The sequence below is a fragment of the Rhipicephalus microplus genome, chromosome 4, assembly GCF_043290135.1.
Source record: "Rhipicephalus microplus isolate Deutch F79 chromosome 4, USDA_Rmic, whole genome shotgun sequence".
In the NCBI taxonomy this organism is placed as follows: domain Eukaryota; kingdom Metazoa; phylum Arthropoda; class Arachnida; order Ixodida; family Ixodidae; genus Rhipicephalus; species Rhipicephalus microplus.
The window spans coordinates 117180961-117203798 of NC_134703.1; the positions used below are offsets into that span (position 1 = coordinate 117180961).

The 22838-nt window shown below is 43.0% G+C and overlaps 1 long non-coding RNA gene across 1 annotated transcript; it reads right to left on the minus strand.

The window, feature by feature from the left end:
• Positions 1–5509: 5509 nt before the first annotated feature.
• Positions 5510–22389, minus strand: LOC142813990 (uncharacterized). Its single transcript, XR_012894764.1, has 3 exons — positions 22353–22389; positions 12762–12902; positions 5510–5644 (listed from the first exon to the last, which is right to left on the minus strand). It is a non-coding gene; the product is annotated as an uncharacterized LOC142813990 (long non-coding RNA).
• Positions 22390–22838: the final 449 nt, after the last annotated feature.

The window sequence follows — 22838 nt, forward strand, 5'->3', positions numbered from 1 at the left end:
GAAGAACTTAACTGTGTAAGAGGTCACTCCGCAATGATTGCGCAGCCAGGTTGTTTCACTGATAATAAAATGCTTTAACCAGGGCCTCTAAGATTGGCATTAGAAGATACATGCTTCATTGCGTCGTCGCCGAACCATTCTCAATTAGAACTGAACAGTGTCATGCCACATTAATTCGTTCGCCGCTAACAGATGGCGGCACCAAACTATCCCGCCAACTGAGAGCATAATGTGAGTATGAACGCGTGAGAGATATAAGGCAGGTTTGTGTTTTGTGGTGCATCCGCCTCGTTAGCTTGGTGGGTAGAGCAACGTACGCTTGTCATCGTGGTCCCAGATATCATAGGCTTGAGGCTCGCTGGCGTAAAATTTTCAAATAATTTCTCTTTTTCACTTGTTAGCAGCCAGTTTATCAATGGCATATCCGTGACGGAACTACGTCAGTGCAGTCTTGATGGAACCCCATAGCAAACCGTGGTGAATTACCGGACTAACAACAAGTGTCTGCGCTAAGCGTCTAACACCAATGACTAACACCAAGTGTCGGCGCCAATTACACCAAGTGTCTGCGGTGTGCGCGACCGTATCGAAGCGTTGTCAAACATGCATCGTCCGAATCAACCATTCGCGATGATAGACAATCTATATATTCAAAGGAATTCCAGCGCCAGCTTGACGCGTGCTGCTGCTATCGAAAATACTGGCTTGCTGTAAAGCGGACGACTAAAGGCATGGCTGCTCCTATTGGCATGGTTTGCATACGGGGTTTTTTCAGCCATCAGTTGTTGCACCATGGCCGCGCCGTCTACACCAAATGAAAAAGCTATGCCGTGGATCTCCTTCAAACAAATTTTGCTAACAATCACTGGCATTATTGGAAGAACAATGCAAAAAATGTTTTTAGAATACCATTCCGGTGTATGCCCTCGAATGTTTGTGACAGTGGTGAGAAAACAGCAGATTTCCCAGTCATGCACCACTTGAAGTGACCGACAATACGAGCTCCTGCTAATGCTCAAGAACAGAGAGACACACGCTGAGGCTATTTTTGTTTTTGATATGATGCGGCGCATGAAACCTTCAAGAAGACCAAACCACGTCGAGACAACTAAACTTGACAGTGTATAAGCAGGAGATGGATTCAACCATCCGTGGAAGTATCAAGCAAGAGTGGCTACCTTTTCAGAGTGCACGAAATGTAAGGAATTGGCTAATATAGCTCACACATATGTTTCTTGAGGCACTTTGAAATCGCAAGGAGGGAATTTGATTGAAAAAGTGAGTAATGATTTAGAATATTTGGTACTCTACAAAGGGGGAGCACAAAGGCGTCCCGTGGGCCTTACACTTAATGACGCCCTATTCACACACACACACAAAAGATATTACAGGAATAGCAACGCGGACGCACTACATTTGAGTTTGCAAAAATCTTTTTGTTTGACAATTTAGAGCACTATGTGTATACTCTATTGTTTAGAGCAGTAAGCTCTCCGATGGATAAAAAATGATGTGTTTAGAAAAAATGGCAGCATACATCCACGGAGTGAATGATATGAAGTAGGGCGAACCATTCGTCCGTCCATTCGTTCTTGCTTGCGTCCGTCCATGCGTCCGTCTGTGTGACTGTTCGTGCGTCCGTCCGCCTGTCTGTTCGTGCGTCTGTTCGTTCGTCCGTCCCTGCATTCGTCCATGCATCCGCCCCTGCGTCCGTTCATGCATCCATCCATGATACATCTGTCTGTGTGTCCGTTCGTCCATCTATTCAACACTCCAAGTACCACCATCTCGCATCTTTTCATCCCTTTCTTGTCAGATAGTGCTTAATGTACATGCCAATGGCTGCTAATGGGGGTTGAGAGACAGGAGCATTCGGCTTTTAGTTAACGCGCACGCCGTGAACTTTTAGGGGCGAAGCTTTTTATAGCGGCACTCGTACGCCCCTCGTAGCCGTTGTAGTGTGTAACTAGTATAACATTTTGACCTCCAAGGTGGTGCCGGTGAGAGAATTTTTCTGTGCGTTGTTGAACAATAGAGAGTTTTAGTACTGCGTACGCTGCGTACGTGGCGGCGTTGCGTACGTAAGGACGCTACGTTCTGCGTAGTGCGCATGCGCAAACCGTAAGGCGCACGTATCGCGTTACGTACGCAGCCGCTACGTACGCACGCATGAGATGCATGCGTGCGTACGTATGAGCTGATCGCGCCGCTCTCGAACAAGTTCGCGACAGCGCGAAACTTCGGTTTGCAAAATGGCGGCATCGAATGCAAGCACCGACCGGCTCTGTGGCTTAAAATATGGCCATAATCTGGCTATAACACTTGGATTGGCTCACACTGGCTGTCAACAACACGTTCTTCTATTTTGAACTACCAGATGGCGCAACACGTTTCACGCTCGTTACGTACGCGGGTACTACGGCGTACTAAAAGCCGATTAGTGGCAAACGACGCCACGTAACGCAAGGTGTTTGCGTGATGCGTACGTAGCACCATTCCGCAGTACTAAAACTCTCTAATAAAAGATAGTGCTCAATGTACATGCCAATGGCTGCTAATGGGGAATGAGAGGCAGGAGCATTTGGCTTTTAGTTAAACTGCACACTGCGATCCCTATAAGCAGCAAGTGGCATGGACATTGAGCACTATCTGACAAGAAAGGGTTGCTACGTTATACTCACTGAGTGTAACCTCCTTAGTTTTAGAAAGGTTTACCGAGCGTTGAGGTGAAGTGCCATGAGTACATTTAACTAGTACATACCATGAATGAACTCGAGGTGGTTAAAGGTGGGAAGTAGATGCAAAGTACAAGCCGTAAGAAAGTAAAAGTAGAATTCTCCTGTCTCTCATTTCCCATTAGCAGCCATTGGCATGTACATTGAGCACTATGTGACAGGAAAAGTTTGTTACGTTATACTCGCTGGGCGTAACCTCCTTGGCTTTAGAAAGGTTCAGCGAGCGTTGGACCGCAGTGCCTTGAATACAGTGAACTAGTATATACCATGAACTCGAGGTGGTTAAAGGTGGGAAGTAGACCCGAAGCGCAAGCCATAAGAAAGTGTGCGTGTGCCATCTCTCCTTTTGTCCTTGGAATGTCCGCTGGATGGAGGTGCTTCTATATGGGGATTATATGATGAAAAGATGCGAGATGGTGGTACTTGGAGTGTTGAATAGATAGACGAACGGACGCACAGACAGATGCATGGATGGAAGCATGAACGGATGCAGGGGCTGATGCATGGACGAACGCAGAGACAGTGGCACGAACAGACGCACGCACGAACGGGCGGATGGACGCATGGACGGTCACACAGACGGACGCATGGATGGACGGAAGCAAGAACGAATGGACAGACGAATGCTTCGCCCCACTCTCCATCATTCACTCCCGGTATATGCTTCCAATTTTTTATTGTTCATCAAAGCACAGGAGAAATCTCCCACCAGCACCACCTTTCAGGTCAAAATGAAACACTTGTTACACACTACGACTACGACTTCGAGGGACGAACGGGTGCCGCTTTAAGGAGCTTTGCTCCTAAAAATGGTTAACAATTTAGAGTACTCTGTACTCTACTATGGGAGAGCTTAAAGCCGTCCCGTGGGAAGATGTTCCTTGATGTTATGGAGGCGAGAATATTGATGAGTCGGTTCTACATTGTTTCAAGGCCTGCAGGTAGATCGCAATGAAGAAAGGGCTGGTTGTTCTTGAGAAATCATCGTTCAGGTGTTCCAGATTGGCATCGCCTGTAAGAACGTCTACACCGCCACAACCATCCAGGTATGAAACAATGCAAACACGGGGCATGAAAACTTTAACACTCGTTTTGTTTCTTTATCATATTGCGTTCTTTCGTTCGCACTGATTTATACCCTCTACACTGAAGTATATGTTTTTAAGGTGTATGCACAATAAAAGTACAGAAAGACGGCATGGGTGGTGCTACCATTTGATTCATTGTGACTGTAGGCCTCACTCAGAATTAGGCAGGTGTGTACGTGCATGCCTAGACTCTTAACAATCGCAAAGTAGGCAGTGGCAAAAGATTCTGACCCCAGTTTGTTCGACCATGCGGTGTTCTATGTTTCCTGGATGCTACCCACGCGTTTCTCAGCTTTACTCCTTTTCTGTACGTATTTTACCTGTCGGGAAAACACGTCCTTCGGCAAACACCAACTATAGCGAGCACACAGTTTGGGATGACGAATGATCAAACCTGAATTTTGCTGCATTCACAGTGACAACAATTTGTGTCCTTCCTTACCAGCAAAACGTGTCTGTGACACTTAGTGAAACAGCACATTTAAGTATCGACAGCTTTCACCCACCTTTTTTTTCATTATACCTGAGTGCGCAGTGATAAGCAACGCAAGGTGTCTAATATGTCGTGTGCTGTAATCGAAATACAAAAATTGTTAGGGGTACACCATGCGCGCCATATAAATGGCGGGCAAGTCCAAAGCAACATTGTTCACAAGATTTCCGAATTCCTCTTTTTAAAGATGGGCACAGTCACTGTGACACGAAGTATATTAATAGATATGAACCGTTTCAGATTGAATTCCGATCACATGATCTGGCGATGTGCGTCATTGCAAGAAGATACTGACATGACTGATAAGGTACACCCCTACAGTCCTACGACCCGCGGTACCCCTGTAAAAGACAGCACTTCTTACATTTCTTTTATCAATTTTCTTCGTATCACATTAAGTTACCATAACATAACTGGATAACTTACTTGACCAAACTTTGTTCCTTCTATGAGAAAATACTATTGTTTTGTGAACTCGTGTAAGCGAAAGCATAGTTTAAAAGAAAAAATGATAGACCCTTAAGCTTCTTTTTATTAGTTGAACGTGATAGTGATATTCTGTTCCTAGTGCGTACTTATAACACTCACCTTAGAAATCTTTTAAACTTGCTATGCACCCACTATACGTTCCCTGAATGTTGCAGTAGTACGTGTGCCTTTTGTAGTGAGTTACTGATTTTAAAATATGAATTCATGACAATCCTATGTTCTGACACCCGATGGCATTGTGCGCTTGTCCCGAGCATTATTACGGCAGCATATCGTGTTGTATTGGGAAACATGTACACAGCACACGTGTGTTTGTAAAACATGAGTTACTTCCACTGTATTTCCAATCAGAGAAATTTATTTTCACTGTATTAAAAAGCAGAGGCCTGGCTGTGCGAGAGCACAGCCACTTGCTACGCAAATAACCAAGCCTTGATTTACTTTCGGACCCACGATTCTGTATAAATTATTGAATTCACATCTTTCTCAAATTTTTGATCACTGAAAGATGGCTGATTTTTCAGTCGCGCAAATATAATTTTATATTTGCTCACAACCACTGCAGCCGACATTTCCGCAAAACTACCCCTTTAACGCTACCGCGTTCAGTCATTATGACGAGTACTTCCAGAGACAGACAAGCACGGGAAATCAAGTTAGTGACCATAAACTTGACCACGATTCAGTATATAAGAAGCACTTACTTGGCGTGCACTTTTTGGCATCAGCATCGGGCTCATGACCTTCGACGCAGTTGCACCTGTTGTTTTGGCATGATGAGCGTGCCACCGAGTAGACACACACCTCGTGGTAGGCGCAGTAGTTCCCCAGAGAAGAAGCTTCGTGAAAGAACAATTTTGTACACACTCACGACAAAATGCAATTTTCTTCCTGCAGCCATAGTTGAATGGGGGGGGGGGTAGAAAAAATGTTTAACAATTTCGAGTTCTTCGTACTCAACTATGGGAGAGCACTGAGCCGTCTTGCTAAAACCTGTTCACACCTCCAAAAAACCTCCCATATGGTAAAGCGAAATGACGCTTTACTATGACGTCTTGCTCTACGCCCAAAAAGAATAGCAACACCCAAAAAAATTTTTGAGAATGTTGCCCCATACAAGAAACCTATTCACCAGCAACCTTAAGTCGTGCAGGAGAATTGCCGGTATTCCTATGTCACGATTTCTGAGAACCTCGCCGTTAGTGCATTTTGGTATCCTGCTTTCGTTCTGCAGATTATTCATGATGTGGAGCCTAATTTGCTGAGTGAATAAATCTTGAATTGCATCAATAAAAAAGGCAGTCAGTAACTGTTAATGTACATTCGTCGAAAAAAATAGAACATGACAAGCCTTTCTTTTCATGCTAAGAGCGTTACGATTTTTCGTACAACACAACCAAGCACGGAACAGTATCAACATTCGTTATCTGAACTAAAGTTTTGCAAGGTGCACTTGTGAATTTCCGATGCCTTAAAAAGTCAAGAAGTCTTAATGTAAGATTATCTATTTCTGCTCCCACTCAAAAATCTTACAGTGCTGCGATAGCATAAGAAGTCAGACACTTGACATCAGTAATCGCTAATGATGTGTTACAACACTGAACTCATAAATCGAATAACACGCATGATGTGCCAAAAATTTTAGTGCACGAATTTTTGTTCTGGAACTTGTTTCTGCTCGAGTTGGCTAATTTTCTCTAAATATCAGCAAATATCCACTGGTGCTCAACAGAGGGTGGTCATGTTCACTAAATAATTGCCAATGTCACAATGTGTTGGATTACTGTCGTCAGATATCCGCTAGTGAACGTAAATATTGCTAATTGAAGTCTAGTACTGGTTCACGTCGCTCAACGTAAGTGCTCTGCTGTTATAATACTGTCATATTGCCGACGCTATTTTTCACACAAGTACAGTCAATCAGTTGCATTCGCATATGCGTTGACAAAATGTTTGGTTTATTCAGGATAGATATCTTTGGATACGCAGTGAAGATTTGGCAGAAAGGTGGCTGTTATAGTGGACGTTGAAACGGGAGTGTATGGCCATTAGTTTCAAGGCCTTGTCTCCTATGTTTGTTCAAAGACGTGATGCAGCATGAAAAGAAAAGTAAAAATATTGCTGACGTAATTTATTCTGGCTCCCATCTGATACATTCAGTAAAGTGAGCTCATGTAATAATGTCGTCGTTGTTCTTTTTCTGCAAAACCGAAGATTTAATTTTACTGATGACGTTATTCTGATAGGCGTGTTATAAGATTATTATAAATGTGAGTTGAGGAACTTCAGGATTTACATGGGGGCATGAACAGCATGCTTGATTTGGCTTCTTGGTGCCTAGTACCCAAAACACAAAACAGAACTTAGATAGATATGTAGTGTTTAACGTCCCAAAACCACCATATGATTATGAGAGACGCCGTAGTGGACGACTCCGGAAATTTTGACCACCTGGGGTACTTTGACGTGCACCCAAATCTGAGCACACGGGCCTACAACATTTCCGCCTCCATCGGAAATGCAGCCGCCGCAGCCGGGATTTGATTCCGCGACCTGCGGGTCAGCAGCCGAATACCTTAGCCACTAGACCACCGCGGTGGGGCACAAAACAGAACTTAGGATGAGCCGAGAAGACACCGACGTGGAGCTGAACTGACATTTTAACAGACTTGGAAGAGCAACTGTGGTATAAAAGAAGCATGGTATGGCAGAACATCGAAACATGAGGAAAGCATGGCAGAACAACGAAACATGAGGAAAAATGCAGATACATGTGTCACGGGTTCCGTTAATTAGGGAGGCGATCGCCGGGCTAATTCCAAGAGCTCGAGTATCGGCCCCCCGAACCGCACCACAAAAGCGTGGACAATTTAGAAGTGGCCCTTTTTGGGTGCCAGCGGACGCCGGCTGTGGCTCAAAGAACAAGTCAGAGCCGAGAGTTGATAAACAAAACAAAATTATATTCTCAATTATGGCAGATCAAAACAATACGCAAGTATGCACAATCGACAATAGTTGAATACAATATGTCTCCAATCAAACAACGTACTACGCAGTACAATCAGCCACACTCGAAACAACGGACACAGACAACAATACGCACTACAATGCAGTCGCATGCATCGAACAACCAAGACACTTTACGGCTAAAGAGTAAGAAAACTTATTCAGTCCAACGTTCTTGGAACAAAAGTCTGAATGATACTCTTCCGAGAATCACTCACTGAAATTCCAGCGTTATTGTCGTTCCGCGGCCCCCGAAGTGTCTCGCGTCTTCAATTGCGTCTTCAATTGGCCGCTCTCCAAGCACCAAACTTCTTCGCCGGTAACACGTCGGCTTCCCACGTGCAGCTGTTGCCACGCGTCTTCACTCGCTAGCGGTAGACACACACTCTTGCCCGTAGCTCGAGTCTTCACCCCTCAGGTGGAAATTCTCTTCTTCTCCTCCCTTGTCACAGAAGACAAAAGGCTTCGCCCACAAGGCGGACCACTCTACGCACTCTGGCGTGAAATTCCTTCTCCTGCTTTGTCACTGAAGACAAGACCTTCACCGACGACACGGCGGAACACCCTACGCGCTCTGGCTCATACATTCTTCTTCTCCTGCTTTGTCACTAAGGACAAAACCTTCACCGACAGACGCGGCGGAATGACCCTACGCACACTGGCGCTAACTTCCTTCTTCTCCCTTGTCACTAAGGACCAAAGGCTTCGCCGACGACATGGCAGGAACACCCTACGCACACTGGCGTGAAATTCCTTCTTCTCCTGATCTCCCATCTCTGCTGCTTGGTTAAATACCTTCCGCGCGAGATTCCAGAAAGTTCTCATCATTTCGTCGGCGCGATACGCAGCGAAGGCTGCGGAAAGCGCGAGACGGTACGAGGGCCGTCCGCGACAGATGACGCAACCCTGCATCACCACGCCCATTTCCATCGAGAACTTTCCAGGGCTTGCTCGGCCACAGATGTGAGGAGGTTCGTCGGCGAACCTACGCTTCCGAGGGGAGAGAGTCGCGCGCCCGGGGAGTCTTTAGATGCTTGTTTTCTTTTCTTTTATCGCTGACCTCGAGTCGTCTCTTCGGCGCTTCGTCGCGAGAATTTGGCGGCGCGCCCTTTTTTGAGCGCTCGTTTTGTGACAACATGTAATAAAGGACATACAACAAATATAATCAGCTTGATCACCAGCACAATATCAAAAAGCTGTCGCGTGTAAGAGCAGCCTATAAAAGTCTAATTTCACCTGAGTGAAAGAAAATGGAGGGCATGAATACACAAAAAACACAAGTTCAGTGCCGTGTCCGTGTCTTGCTTTTGTCCCGGCCAAAGCGCTGTTTTAGTCTTCGCCAGTAGGGGGTGCAATTCATTAACTCTATAGCTACTAACTCTGTTATTACAAGGGTAAACTTTCCAATGTGTGCGAGGCCGGTGCCGCACGTACACTTGCATGAAGCTCTCGGAATGTGTGTGAACAATAAGTAGAAACAATATTGAAAGGTTAATTTCTTTGGGATCACACCCACGCATCGTGCAGGGTGTGGATATGCCTGGCAAGGTATGACGCAGTGACCATTTATAGGTAAGGTCTCGAGTGCGCATAGACTTACAGAAGGAACAACTCAAACTAATACGCAAGAAGTCAATGAGTGAGCCAGCACCAAGACCGCAAGCACAGGAATTCAAAGTCACGCTTCCGAACAGATACTCAGCTCTTATCGAGGAGACCGGCCTTTACGATGACACAATGAATATTAATCTGATGAGTATTATTACTGTGTGTGCAGTGATAGTTGTAGGTACGGTTGTTAGACAGGACACTGGCGACCTGTTCCAGGAGACAAAGAGCCTCGTTAAGAAACGCCAAAGCTTGAAAGCCTCAAACACAACAGATAAAATATCAAGGTTGAGCTTTTCATGTCGATTATTAAGCGTAAGGTATTCTATGTAAGAGTGTATGGAGAGAATTCGACAAGTTCTAAACAACATAGGAAGCGCCAAAAGTGAAGAGAAAACTTGTGATAGTCAAAAGCGCGATGTATGCACTGAATGACAAGGAAGGCAAAGTAACTACCAATACGGATAGTTAAAATATCGGAGGAGTTTTACACAGATCTGTACAGAATTGAATTGAATGTTAATTTGTACAAGGATGGCTCAACAACTGTTAGGATATCTGCGAAAACTGTTGTTTCCCCATTTCCCCAGTAAAGTCCGAATCCTATAATACTACAACGCCTAAAGGGGCTACGTTGACTACTGTGGAGGTTGCAGTCACTCCACAATGCTCTACAGGAAAAACTCAGTATGTTCATATTGGCCTGACTACTTTTCAAGAACGGGAAAACAAAAGATATAGTGGGTCTATATACCAATATTACACTTGTTTACGACTAACAACCTCTTGAATTAATTGCATTTAGATAGTAGTTTTCCTCAATAATAACACGTGACGGCTGTTTCTTGACGTAATTTTTCCATTGTTGCATGCTCATGCATGTACTATATATAGAAAGGAGTAAATGCCAGTAGCAACTAGGATATAGTTGGAGGATAAAGGAAGATTGCAAACAGACGCTTGTAGACAGTAAATGCCGAAATGCGGGCCAGCAGCTTTCCGTATACGGTACACAAAAGCATGTCTAAAAAAAATAAGGATTCCTTCACAATATATGACATTATGTCAAATATTAAAAAGCTTCCGGAAGAGCTCTTGCGCCCATTTAATTGCCACATAAATGTTTGCTTCTGGGTGACAGAAATGTAACAGTATGGCTGCCCATACACTAAACACTGAAGCTTTTGGAACTTACAATGCTCGCTACGTAAACGTCGGTAGCGTCTGTAGCCAAAGATCGAGAGATAAAGAAAAGTGAAAGAAAGACAGTGGGGTTAACCGAAAAAGATTTCCTGTTGGCTACCCTGTGATAAAGAAGAGGAAAAGGGCTTCAAAAGGAAACATACATGGAAGTGGAATGGAAGTAAGAATAAAGAAATTCCTGGACGTACAACATGGATCAGAATGAAAAAAATCGGGAGCTCTTAAAACGAAGCATGACATGGTTTTAACCGAAATGGCACTTTCTTTTTCTTGTTTCTTTCATTACCTTTTTGTTTACCTATTTATTTATTTATATTTTTTTCTTTTATGTTCCTTTCTCATTTTTATCTGAAACTTTCTCTTTTTTCTCTTTTTTTCTTGTTTTCTTTTTTTTTCTTTCTCAGTAGTCTAAAACGACGGCAGTTGGTTCCTATCGAGACTGAAATTAAATGACGCAACGTAAATGCGCAAGTCACTCCAGTAAACTAAAATTGGTTGCCCTATTACAAACATTGGATTACCGACAAGCCCCAATTATGACTGAGAGCCCCAATTATTCTAAAACTTGCTCGTACAAATACAAACGTGACCAGTGCCCCTGCGACGAACAAATGTTTGTGCGCTCACGGGTGCCAGACCTTCAGTGCCCGAGGCCAAGGAACTATGCAGGTCGTAGCAGGCTTAGCTTGATTATAAATAAACAGCGCTAACGCTGTGCAGCTTTTCGAAATTTCATTGCAGTGAACGTAGGTGCGTTTGCATTTAGAGAAAAAAAAGCGGATAATTGAAGGCACCGGCTCGTGCCGGACTGTAAAAACGTTGTGGGGCACGTAAAACAGTGCAATCACACTCAGTGCTCGAGTGTGGCCTTTGTCGTAATTCGGTGGTTCATTTTCAGGCGTTCATTCGTTATCCGCATTGCATGAATGAGCCAATCAGCGCTACGTGAATAAGTTGAAGTTAATTGTATATTTAAGGTGGATACTTAATGTGTAGAAGCAATCGGGTGAACATGAAATAATAATAACTTTACAAAGCACGTACGTTTTGTGTGCCGCGGCTATGTTCTATTACGGCGAATGTCAGGTGACGGACCTTCAAAAATTGAAAGCATCTCATTCCTATGGTTAAATAGAGTATTCTGCTAATTTACCTTTACTTTTTAAGAAACGTTTCAAGTTACTAGTTTTTATAAAAACGCAAGGAAGTGAATCGTTCGCATGACTCACTCCTTTGTTAGACATGACATCATGGAATCAAGCGACAACGAAGCTAAGAAAAAACAAGAAGCATGGGAAACTTTATTGGCAGTTTTAACTGCAGCATATAAGTTTAATTTAGGTAAATAGTAGTTTTAGCTTCAAACTCGGTCTATAAGTGACAAAGCAGATTTTTGCGAAAGTTAGAGGACATTGCCTGATGTATGGCACCAAGCACTTTTGAATGTAAGTCGTGCGACATCTGGACGATAAATCATTTTGCACTGATCATGTTGGCTGTCAGATATACAATCCGTAAAATACGGCTGTGATGTTGTATTTGTAGGGTTGTAAGGCTGGGCTTGTTCGTGGTAATACAAGGGAAGACATGTAGCACACCAAGAAGGACACAGGCGAGATAATTAAAGAGAGCACGATGCGCTTACTTCAGAGAGACTTTCTTGAGCCAAGATGATAGACATGCGCTGAGCAGTTACGTGCCGGCTTTTTTTTTTCTTTCTTGAGCCAGCATGCAGCATCAGCACTTGTGCACACGTACGCAACGTAAACGTATCACAGTGGCTTTTCAAACAGTCTGGTGGTAGTAAGCGCGTTCTCCTGTCTTGCCTTTTGTGCGCTACCATTCTGAGCATGCGTGTATTTCATGCGATAAGACTGGCGAACGCAATTTCGCAGTAAAAGCAGGTTCGACACATTTGAAAGTTGATACGCTATGCTTCTTCTGTATTTATGCAAAGGTTGGAAGTTTGTACTTGTTTTTTGTTCAGGTAAATCATCGCCCTGTCCAATATGACCAATTGACATATCATAAACATAGTATAACGAATTAACTGTTCGTGAAGCTTGTGCTCCGCAAGCCTCAGGGATCTTAGTGTGCCGGCAAGTTTGCGCAGGAAGGATAACATCGTTGAGTGCGTACCTCTGACACATTGCCTGTTGTTGATGTTGACCGGATATTCCGGTCTGCACTCGCAGCGCCGAGAGGTGTGGTTGCAGAACACGTGGTCCAAGACGCTGCTGCAGGTCTGCTTGCAGGGATCACCGATGTAGAATCCAACACCTGTTGCGTCAAAATGCACAGACTTGATTTCACAGCAGTATTGCGGAATGGGCACCGTCATTTCATTTCAATTTCATTCTGGGGAATCACAACTTAACGTAATTTTATTCTTTTCAATTTCTCGGCATGAAAAAAAAATTTGCCCATTCTCACTTGCATATGGCCAGGCAGGGCAATTCTATTCCTACAATTCCAGAACGTAGGAAAGACATATCCTGATAGCTTTGTCGAGCTAAGAATAATTGTAACATTAAAAGTGATGTCGTCAGACGCATAAAAACTGCAAAACTACGTTAAACACGTTACCACGGTCGAGGGATAGCAGCTTCATGACTTATCTGATGCAGTAACAACACACTACTGCCACACTACTACCTAGAACAAAATACTACCTATTACCATGAAAATGATACCTCCAGTATTTTCATGGTCAGCACAAACTTTTAAAAAGTTTGTTAGGCAACGCATGCGTTTGTTTCTTTAGAGCGTATTTTACTACCTTCATGGCATCACTTTATTAAGCCAGCAGCTAGTAAAGCTTGTAACTTCCGCCATTACTAACCAGGAATACATTTTTAATGTTTTAACTGTGTAGCTACGAAGTGCCATACGTTGCCAGATCTCTCGTAAACACTACCGTGTATCTTGCCGCAACCCAGCACGGTGGTCTAGTGGCTAAGCCACTCGGCTGCTCACCCGCAGGCCGCGGGATTCAATCCCGGCTGCGACAACAGCGTTTTCAATAAAGGTGAAAATGATTGAGGCCCGTGTGCCTAATTTAGGTGCACGGTAATAAACCCCTGGCGGTCAAAACTTCCAGAGCCCTCCTCTACGGGCTCTCTCATAATCTTATTGTTATTTTGAGACGCGATATCGATATATTAATTATTAGTATACCTTGTACTAATTGTGACACCCTTAGGGAAAATGTAAACGAATCCTAGTTTTGTCGATTTATTTGCAATAAAAATTCCGTGGTAGGTGATGACTTATTTATATAGGAAGGTATACGATGATGTGTACAAAACTTTCATTTTTTTGAAATCTCTATGGCTGCTAACTAGTACACAGAGTGCTATTCCAAAGTAGGTGCATATATTGCTTTCAAGCGGCTGCCACAGTATACGAGGCCGGCAAAGTCTTGATATTATATGTGCGCGTTTGCGTGTATGTCCTCGTCTGTGGATTGATCATGAATCTATGTACGCTGTGCTGCATAGTTGCCATAGTGATTACATGAAGTAATCAACGTTCACAAATATTTTACGTGAATAGTTGCACTTCGCATCTTATCCTATGCATTCTTCTGTAATGGAAATGTCTTGCTATTGCAACATATGTATATAAACGCTCGTTAACTAAAAATTTAGTACAGTATTAAATATTCAAGTCCGCACTATTCACAAAATATTTTGCAAACTAGCAAGTTTCACTGATCCACACTTTACTACCTTAACTCACTAAGACGTGAAGGTCTTTTGGGACAAATAAGTCATTTAGTTAGTGAGTAAGCAGACCTTCTTTTACTAAAAACACATAATCAAACGAATGATGTTAATATACTGTTTAAGCTTAAATGCGTTAACGCTAAAAATTACAACTTAGCGAATGGTCACGTAGAGATTCGGGGAAGCACAACCTTGGTTATTCGGGATCTGCTTTGGCTGGCCACCCGAACTATCAATTTAAGAAGTCTATTTTACCTCGCTCAGTATGGTTCATCTTGTACAGCAGTTCATCTCACACACAGCACACAGCTCATCGTGTAGGATAGAGTTTTCGGCAAAGGCACCCATGTGTGTAAGCAGTGGGGAAAGTTTTGCAAAAAAGGGGAAGCGGGGGGTAATATGTGGCGAGACTGCACGCAAGATGGTATACGAAAACTTGTAGTATACTCAAATATTGTATTGTAGTCAGTACGCATCACAATTAAGAAAGTAACTTTTTAGAATGTGCGTCCGAGTCGCTGATGGTGGCAGAAGCAAAAACTGAGTGAAGGACGGGGAGACAGCAGGCGGTTGTAGAGCCACCATGAGGAAAAAATCGCAAGATGAGAGATGAGTATGCCACCACCGTATAGTTACGAAACATGGGTACCTTGGCATACAGCCGTAGTTAGCAAAAGAACAGAAAAGAACTGCAGAGCAACACATCCTATACAAGCAAAGAATTTTAGTATAGGTCTGTTGCATATATATGTGCTTTAATGAGCCAAGTCTTTTTAAAATACTGCTTGATTCTTAAACTGGAGGGTTTCACTTGCCAATGTTTCAAGTTCGAAAAAGCCGCACGTTAACTAAAACGTGCTCTCTTTCCGGAAACGTCGTTATTCCATTGCCATTCAATTTCGTGAAAAATGCGCTTAATTCTTTTCCCATTCCATTGCTCCAAGCTTTTTTCACCATTGCACTCCCATTCTACTGTGGGGTCGCCAAATGTGTAATTATTCATGATTCAATCCTATTCCGGAGTGGCAACTCTGCAACACTGATTCACGGTGACTTGGGTTCAGGAACGCGCGTATGTAAAACGTGTGTTTAAATTATTTTCGTTAAACGAGGCTCAAGAAGGGGTTTGGACTTGTAACGTCATTTATTCTTAAAAGATAGGAACTTTCAAAAAAACGTGCCTAATTTATTGACCTAATTGAAAGCCAGTTCAATAACCAGTTTTCTTTCTGCCATTTTAACAAAGTGGGCATGCGCCATACAGTACGAGAAAACGACCCAAAGATTGTTACCAGTCGTAGATCTCTGATTGCAGGAAAGACGTTATTTTTCGTACAGTTCCCACATAAAAAGGTGAAAAGGCTGAATTACGGGGTATTTTTCTGGCCTACTTTTTTCTGTTAATTTTCATCGAAGTAAAGCTTCTCCTTTATTTAAAATGATTACACAGAGGATCCCCAGTAGCCACTCTATGTTCGACTTCATACCTGCACAACACGGCACCCCTCCTCAGTCATGCCTACATTTTATTCTACTTATAACCTTCATACCGTGCCCTGGTTATTATGTATAGTGTAGAAGGAAAAGGCACTGTGCAGACAATGAGCTTTCTGCGTGAGAAGAAAGCAAAAACGCACCCTAAATACGTGTCTAGCAAAACAAAAACACTGGGAGAGGCTACAAAACAATCTCAAGCTCACCGAGCATGGCTTTGTAGAAGTGCGTCAAAGCATGCACTATAAATATTTGACTTCGAGCAAAAGAACTCGCGAAGAAAGTCTTGAAAGAGAAGTACCGCATTTATCACTTGCGGGCCCCCGAGGATGACAGGAACAAATGACAGCCTCCTGTCTGAGCCGCTCCAGAGAAAAAGGACAAACGCGCTATACAGAGAAGTGTCCTGTAAAATTCCTCGAGTTTTTTCGCAGGTTCATGCTTTGTTGTTTGAAAAATATACTAAACAAAGAAGGAATGAAGCAAAATAAAAACTTGAACATTATTAGCCTTTTTTCCAAATATATTCCCTGTGCGTTTGTAGGAATTCTTTGGAAAATTTCTACTTATGACCTTCTAGATGGGACTTGAAGAATAAGAAGGTTCTGTAGTGTGTTGGAACTTTATGCGGATGAGTTGGTATGAAAAACAGGGTAGCAAAGACGGACCCATGAAGCATGGTGGATACACAGCGATATTGGGCGCCTCTGAATAGCTTGCCGGACACTCAGAAAAATTATTTTTGAGGCTAAAAAGCCATAACGGCAGAACAAACGTTCTTTATCACCGGAGGAGGAATTTACTCTACGCGCCTGTATAGAAGGCATCACGAAGAATAATGGATATGATGTATCACAGGAAGACACCATGTCTTGTTATAAATCAAAACTAGGGAGGCCTCCTCTCGTGACAGTTTTTCTTGTCTATAAATTATTCTTATAACGTTCCGTTCAGGCTCTTCAAAGCATCTCATTCGGGGCAGAGAAAATAGGCTTTTATTTATTTTCCTGCTCAAAGACGTGCCAGGGAGTGTAACCTAAATGACACAGAGCGTTTCGCTTTGTAATTTTTTTCACATTTGTTTGTTCCAGATAGATACGTCACAGTTATGTGCTCGGACCTAGTTCTTTCTATTTAAAAATGCTTTTTCTTATAGGTATATTTTGCGACCTAAGGCACATATATTTGGTAAAACCTTTGTTAAGCAAGAACTGAAGCGGTTTTTGATATGCGTGTAAGTGATTATCATGTTTTATCAAGGTGCAATATATACACTTTTATGCTTTGCATCATGCATTTTAGCCCATTGCCTTGTCGGTTACTTTGTTGGTAATTGTGAACGCTACTTCTCATCCCGGTGGTACAGCATGTGACCTGCATTCGTATAACCTACGTGGAAGGTTAGTCGTAAAACTTTGGTGTTTTTGTTATTGCTAATGTTAGAGATAGGCTTACCAGGAATGTGCATGAAAAAGCAGTGTATCGCAAAGTAAAAAATATTTGAGCCATACTCTAATTATTATCATCGTTTAACAGACTGTCCTGACAAGATTGGGTACCAACCTTTGAGAATTCCACGACGCAAAGTATGTCAGTACATGCACACATTCGAAAAAGTCACAAGTACTGCTATGCACATGTATGCACGTGCATAAAACAGCACTCACAGCATACACTGTATTTTGATGAAGGCCTCACCCCCACCACGGTCACAACGTCAATAACATTACTTCATATATATATATATATATATATATATATATATATATATATAGTCCAGTAGATCCTCCGTGAGCGGTCACAACGTGGTTTATTTCGACGTTTTGGCATAGAGTCTGGCCTTCATCAGTATTAAAGGTACAGTTTGTTGGTGCTCAGCTTTATACAATCTCAAATCAGAGGGAAAGAAAAGAGGAAAAAGACAGAAAAAAAGAAAAGAAAGCATAGAAAAAGAAGAAAAGAAAGAGAAAAAGAATATAAGGTGGACTCCCCTCGGGCGCCCCCCTTCTACTCTTCCTTCCACTTCCCCCTTCATCTCTCTCCCCTTTCTCCCATTCACCTTTCTGATGTCAGCAGTCTGTGTATGCTTCCTTTCGCTAACGCATTCTTCCCGACCAGATGGCGCCTCCTGGCACTGGCGGTTCGGTGTGGGGCAAAAAAAGAGCTTTTTTAGGAAGTTCTAAGCCGTTAACTACTCGGCGCCCCGCCAACATTTCGTCGTAGAAAGAGGGGTGCCGCATATTGTGGCAGAGGCTGGTAAGCGGGCGCAATGCGAATTCCTTGCGCGCCTCTTGATTACGCGTGCAGTGGGGGCCTCCCGGCTGTGCACAGGGTTGCTGTTGGGCATGTCATGCATGGCACAATTGGTTGGGTAGTAAAATAAAACAGAAAACAGAGGACAGCTGCACTTAGGAAGAGTAGTTACAATTGGAATTGTTTTGAGTTGTCCAGTGCCCTTCGCAGCTGCAGTGCCGTGAACTCAGTTACTATTTTCATTAGTGCCGTTATTGTTTTTGTTATTGTTTTCTGGATGCAGAAAAGTTAACTAACACTGACCACAAACAGATGCGAGCAGCACGCCCTCGTCCAGGTCGCTTCTACATCCTCCCAAAGAATTCATAAACCCGGTAACCCAGGTCGACCAATCATATCAGGCATCGGTACAATAACTGAACCCATATCAGGGTACGTGGACAAACTAATAAGCCACATTCCATGCACCCTTTCGTCATACATTAAAGACACCACACATTTTCTTCGAGACATTGCAGGTCTGTGAGTGCCGAAAAGCTCGTACTTGGTTACTCTTGATGTCTCTTCATTGTATACAAATATTCCTCACGATGACAGCATAGCTGCATTACAAAACATGTGCACAAACTATTGATAATCTAACACCCCAAATTTTTCTGCCATCGCAACTTTGACAAGAATGGTCCTCGAATTCAATTCATTCGAGTTTAACCAAGAGTATTTTCGACAAATCAGCGGGACCGCTATGGGTACCAAAATGGCACCTAATTATGCCAACATATTTATGGGAAAGCTAGAATATGAATTTCTTGCACAAAGTTTCTTGAAACAAATGTTATACAGAAGATACATAGACGACATCTTTCTTATTTGGACCCACAGCGAGGACGAACTTCTCAGCTTTATCAACGCTTACAGTGCTGTACATTCGAACATACACTTCACACACACATACTCGCAAGTAACCATAAATTTTCTTGATGTTACCATAACGATAGAAGCAGAGAAGCTTTCTACAACCCTATATACCAAACCAACTGATCGACAACAATACCTTCATTACCAAAGCGATCACCCACGCCACTGTATAAACAGTATTTCATACAGCCAGGCTCACCGGTTTAAGCGAATCTGCTCTAGAGACGCTGATTTTGACACGAGCTCGCAGAGGCTAAAACTTATGCTCGAGAAACGAAAATACCCCCCACATGTAATTAATGACGCTGTTCAAAAAGCGAGAAAACTAAAGCGTGAAGACTTACTTATGAAGCGACCACCGCAAGAAGACCCACAACGAACAAACCCCTGCTTGACTTACAGCACAAACTTCCCCAATGTGAACAAAATCCTTAAACGACTTTACAACATTCTGGAACAAAGTGAACGTCTGAAACGCGCATTCCCATCCACTCCAGGCGTCGTTTGCCGATGACCACGTAACCTCAAAGACACACTTGTCCACCCTCAGATTAACACATCACCCCCCAATAATTCATGCCGACCTTGTTTAAAGCCACGATGTCTTGTATGTAAGGCGAGGTGAGAAACACACAAAGCAACCAGCACACAATCCAAGTTTTCGATTAACATACGAGAAAACCTAACATGCGATTTCTCTAATGCCATATACCTACTCGAATGCAACGTGTGTGGTATGCAGTACATCGGACAAACAGAAACACCATTTAGGATTCGCTTCAATAATCACAGAGCCCATGCGAAATCAGCCCCAAGTCTACCTCTATCAAAACATCTCAATCTTCCCGGCCATGCATTCGACAAACTATAAGTAACACTCTTAGAGACGAGATTTAAATCAAATCGAGAACGTGAACAATGAGAGTCATATCTTATCCACCGATTTAACACCCTCGATAGAGGAATAAATGAGAATCCTGTTACACTTGCAGCAATTAGAGCATTAGAAAACAATAACGGCAATAATGAAAATAGTAATTGAGTTCACGGCACTGCAGCTGCGAAGGGCACTGGACAACTCAAAACAATCCCAAGTGTAACTACTCTTCCTAAGTGCAGCTGTCGTCTGTTTCTGTTTTATTTTACTACCCAATCAATCGTGCCATGCATGACATGCCTAACAGCAACCCTGTGTACAGCCGGGAGGCCCCCACTGCACGCGTAATTCAGAGGCGGGCAAGGAATTCGCATTGCGCCTGCTTACCAGCCTCTGCCGCAATACGCGGCACCCCTCTTTCTACGACGAAATGTTGAAGGGGCGCCGAGTAGTTAAAGGGATAAAACTTCCTAAAATGTCCGCTTACCAGCCTCTGCCGAAATACGCGGCACCCCTCTTTCTACGACGAAATGTTGACGGGGCTCCGAGTAGTTAAAGGCTTAGAACTTCCCTAAAAAAGCTCTTTTTTTTGCCCCACACTGAACCGCCAGTGCCAGGAGCCGCCGTCTGGTTGGGAAGAATGCGTTAGTGAAAGGAAGCATACACAGACCGCTAACATCAGAAAGGTGAAGGGGAGAAAGGGGAGAGAGATGAAGGGGGAAGTGGAAGGAGGAGTAGAAGGGGGGCGCCCGAGGGGAGTCCACCTTATATTCTTTTTCTCTTTTTTCTTTTTTTCCATTATTTTCTGTTTTTCTTTTTTCTGTCTTTTTCCTGTTTCCTTTCCTTCTGATTTGAGATTGTATAAAGCTGAGCACCAACAAACTGTACCTTTAATCCTGATAAAGGCCAGACTCTAGGCCGAAACGTCGAAATAAACCACGTTGTGACCACTCACGGAGGATCTACTGGACTATATGCAACGCTACGGCCACTCAACCACCATGCGAGCCTATATATGACCAGCCGTGAGCAGGTTCCTTCTCATGGCTGGTTATTCCTTCACCCACTCTTATTTGTTATTATTTACATTCCATTGGTTCTAATAACTTCCCCTATACGTTCCTTTGCATTACTGTCTGTTAGATCTCATAAATATTGTGTCAAAACATGGAAAAACGAGCCCTTAGGTATACACTTTTTTCCCTCATTCATTAACGAGGGTCTCGCACTGGCAGACTTGTTGTCATTAGGTTGTATACGAGGGACTATTGATCAGCTGCCCGCTCGTAATAAGTTCACGTGCTACGTGACGCCAAACATGCGCATAAAAGAGTGTTTCACACTCGTCGCTTGGCTTATAGATGGCACTGACTGACAATGCTACTTCTAAATTCACATATAAACTCAAAAAAGTGGATGGAGGGAAGGCCGCTGTGATAGCTCAGTGGTTAGAGCATATATAGAAATATAAATAAATAAATAAATATATATATATATATATATATATATATATATATATATATATATATATATATATAGCTGCTCATCAGCCCTAATCCTGAATGTCAGTTTACTATTAGCTCGGCTCGTTTTATTCGGATTGCTCCAAATTCAGTTTTTTCTAAGAAAACAAAGAAAATGTGGGCCGGGCACGTAGGTCGTAGGTAAAATAACCGCTGGTCATTAAGGGTAACTGACTGGATTCTTAAATAGACAAACACGGAAAAAGGAGGAGTTAGGTGGGCTGATGCAATACGGGCTCAAGATATAAAAAAGTTTGCAGGTATAAAGTGACAGCAGAAAGCACGAGACCTTCTTGATTGGCAGATAATGGAAGAGGCATGTGTTGATTGATTGATATGTGGGGTTTAGCGTGCCAAAACGACCATATGCATGTGGGAGAAGCCGTAGTGGAGGGCTCCGCAAGCTGAGACCACCTGAGGTTTCTTAACGCGCACCCAAGTCTGAGCACATGGACCTACAGCATTTTCACCTCCATCTATGCAGCCGCCGCAGCCGGGATTCGATCCCGCGACCTGCGGGTCAGCATTCGAGTACCTTAGCCACTAGAACAACGCGGGGGGGTGAGAAGCGTGTGTGTTTCGAATAAACTAAGAAGTGATCTCGTTGCAAGAAAAATCAGGGGTAGATGAATAACAAGATTGAACCTATGATAGCATAATTTAATTTTGCATAACGTGTTTCGGGTTTTAAGAAGCGCGAAATATCGTTTACATGAATGTCATTTTATCACTATACGATAATTGCAATCCGTTGAACACTTTGTAACTGAATAACTGTTGACTGAAGTTTTTCAGTTAGTGTACATCGATTCAATTGAAAACCAGCTCATGCGAAGTTTTTACAGTAGTGAAGCCTAAGCACACAGTACTTCCTTAAGTTGTTTTTATGGTTGCTCTGACGTTTTCACAAACTATAGTAAGAAGAAACTTTACTTACTTGATGTGCGATATTTTGTTCCAACTCCTTCATTTTCTGTAAAGAAAGAACATTTGCTTAGGTGGCTACACTACAAGATTGTGGGCAAGTTTGCTAGACCATTGACAGTGACGATAACGTAAAAATAGGTCAGTATTTTGGTGCGTTTGGTAACATCGGCAAACTTTTTTAGGAAGCTGCGTTATTATCTGCAGTGAAGAGATAACCACAAAATTGAATTTATAAGTGTAAGACGAAATTTGGCAGATCCCACGTACCTGGGAATGGGCGTTATAAGAAGCAAGTGGTAGAAAGATGAGAATGTTGTAATTTTTTAATTCAGCGACACGTCATGAAATGACGCTAAGTACATGTACAACTGTTGCACGCACAAACATATGTTGAAGTGTTGGAGTTGTTCATATAACCAGTTATTTGCCCTTGCGCAACGATGCCCAATGGAACATGCGTATTAAATGCGAAGCATTTCTTGGCGAACTTCGGCGA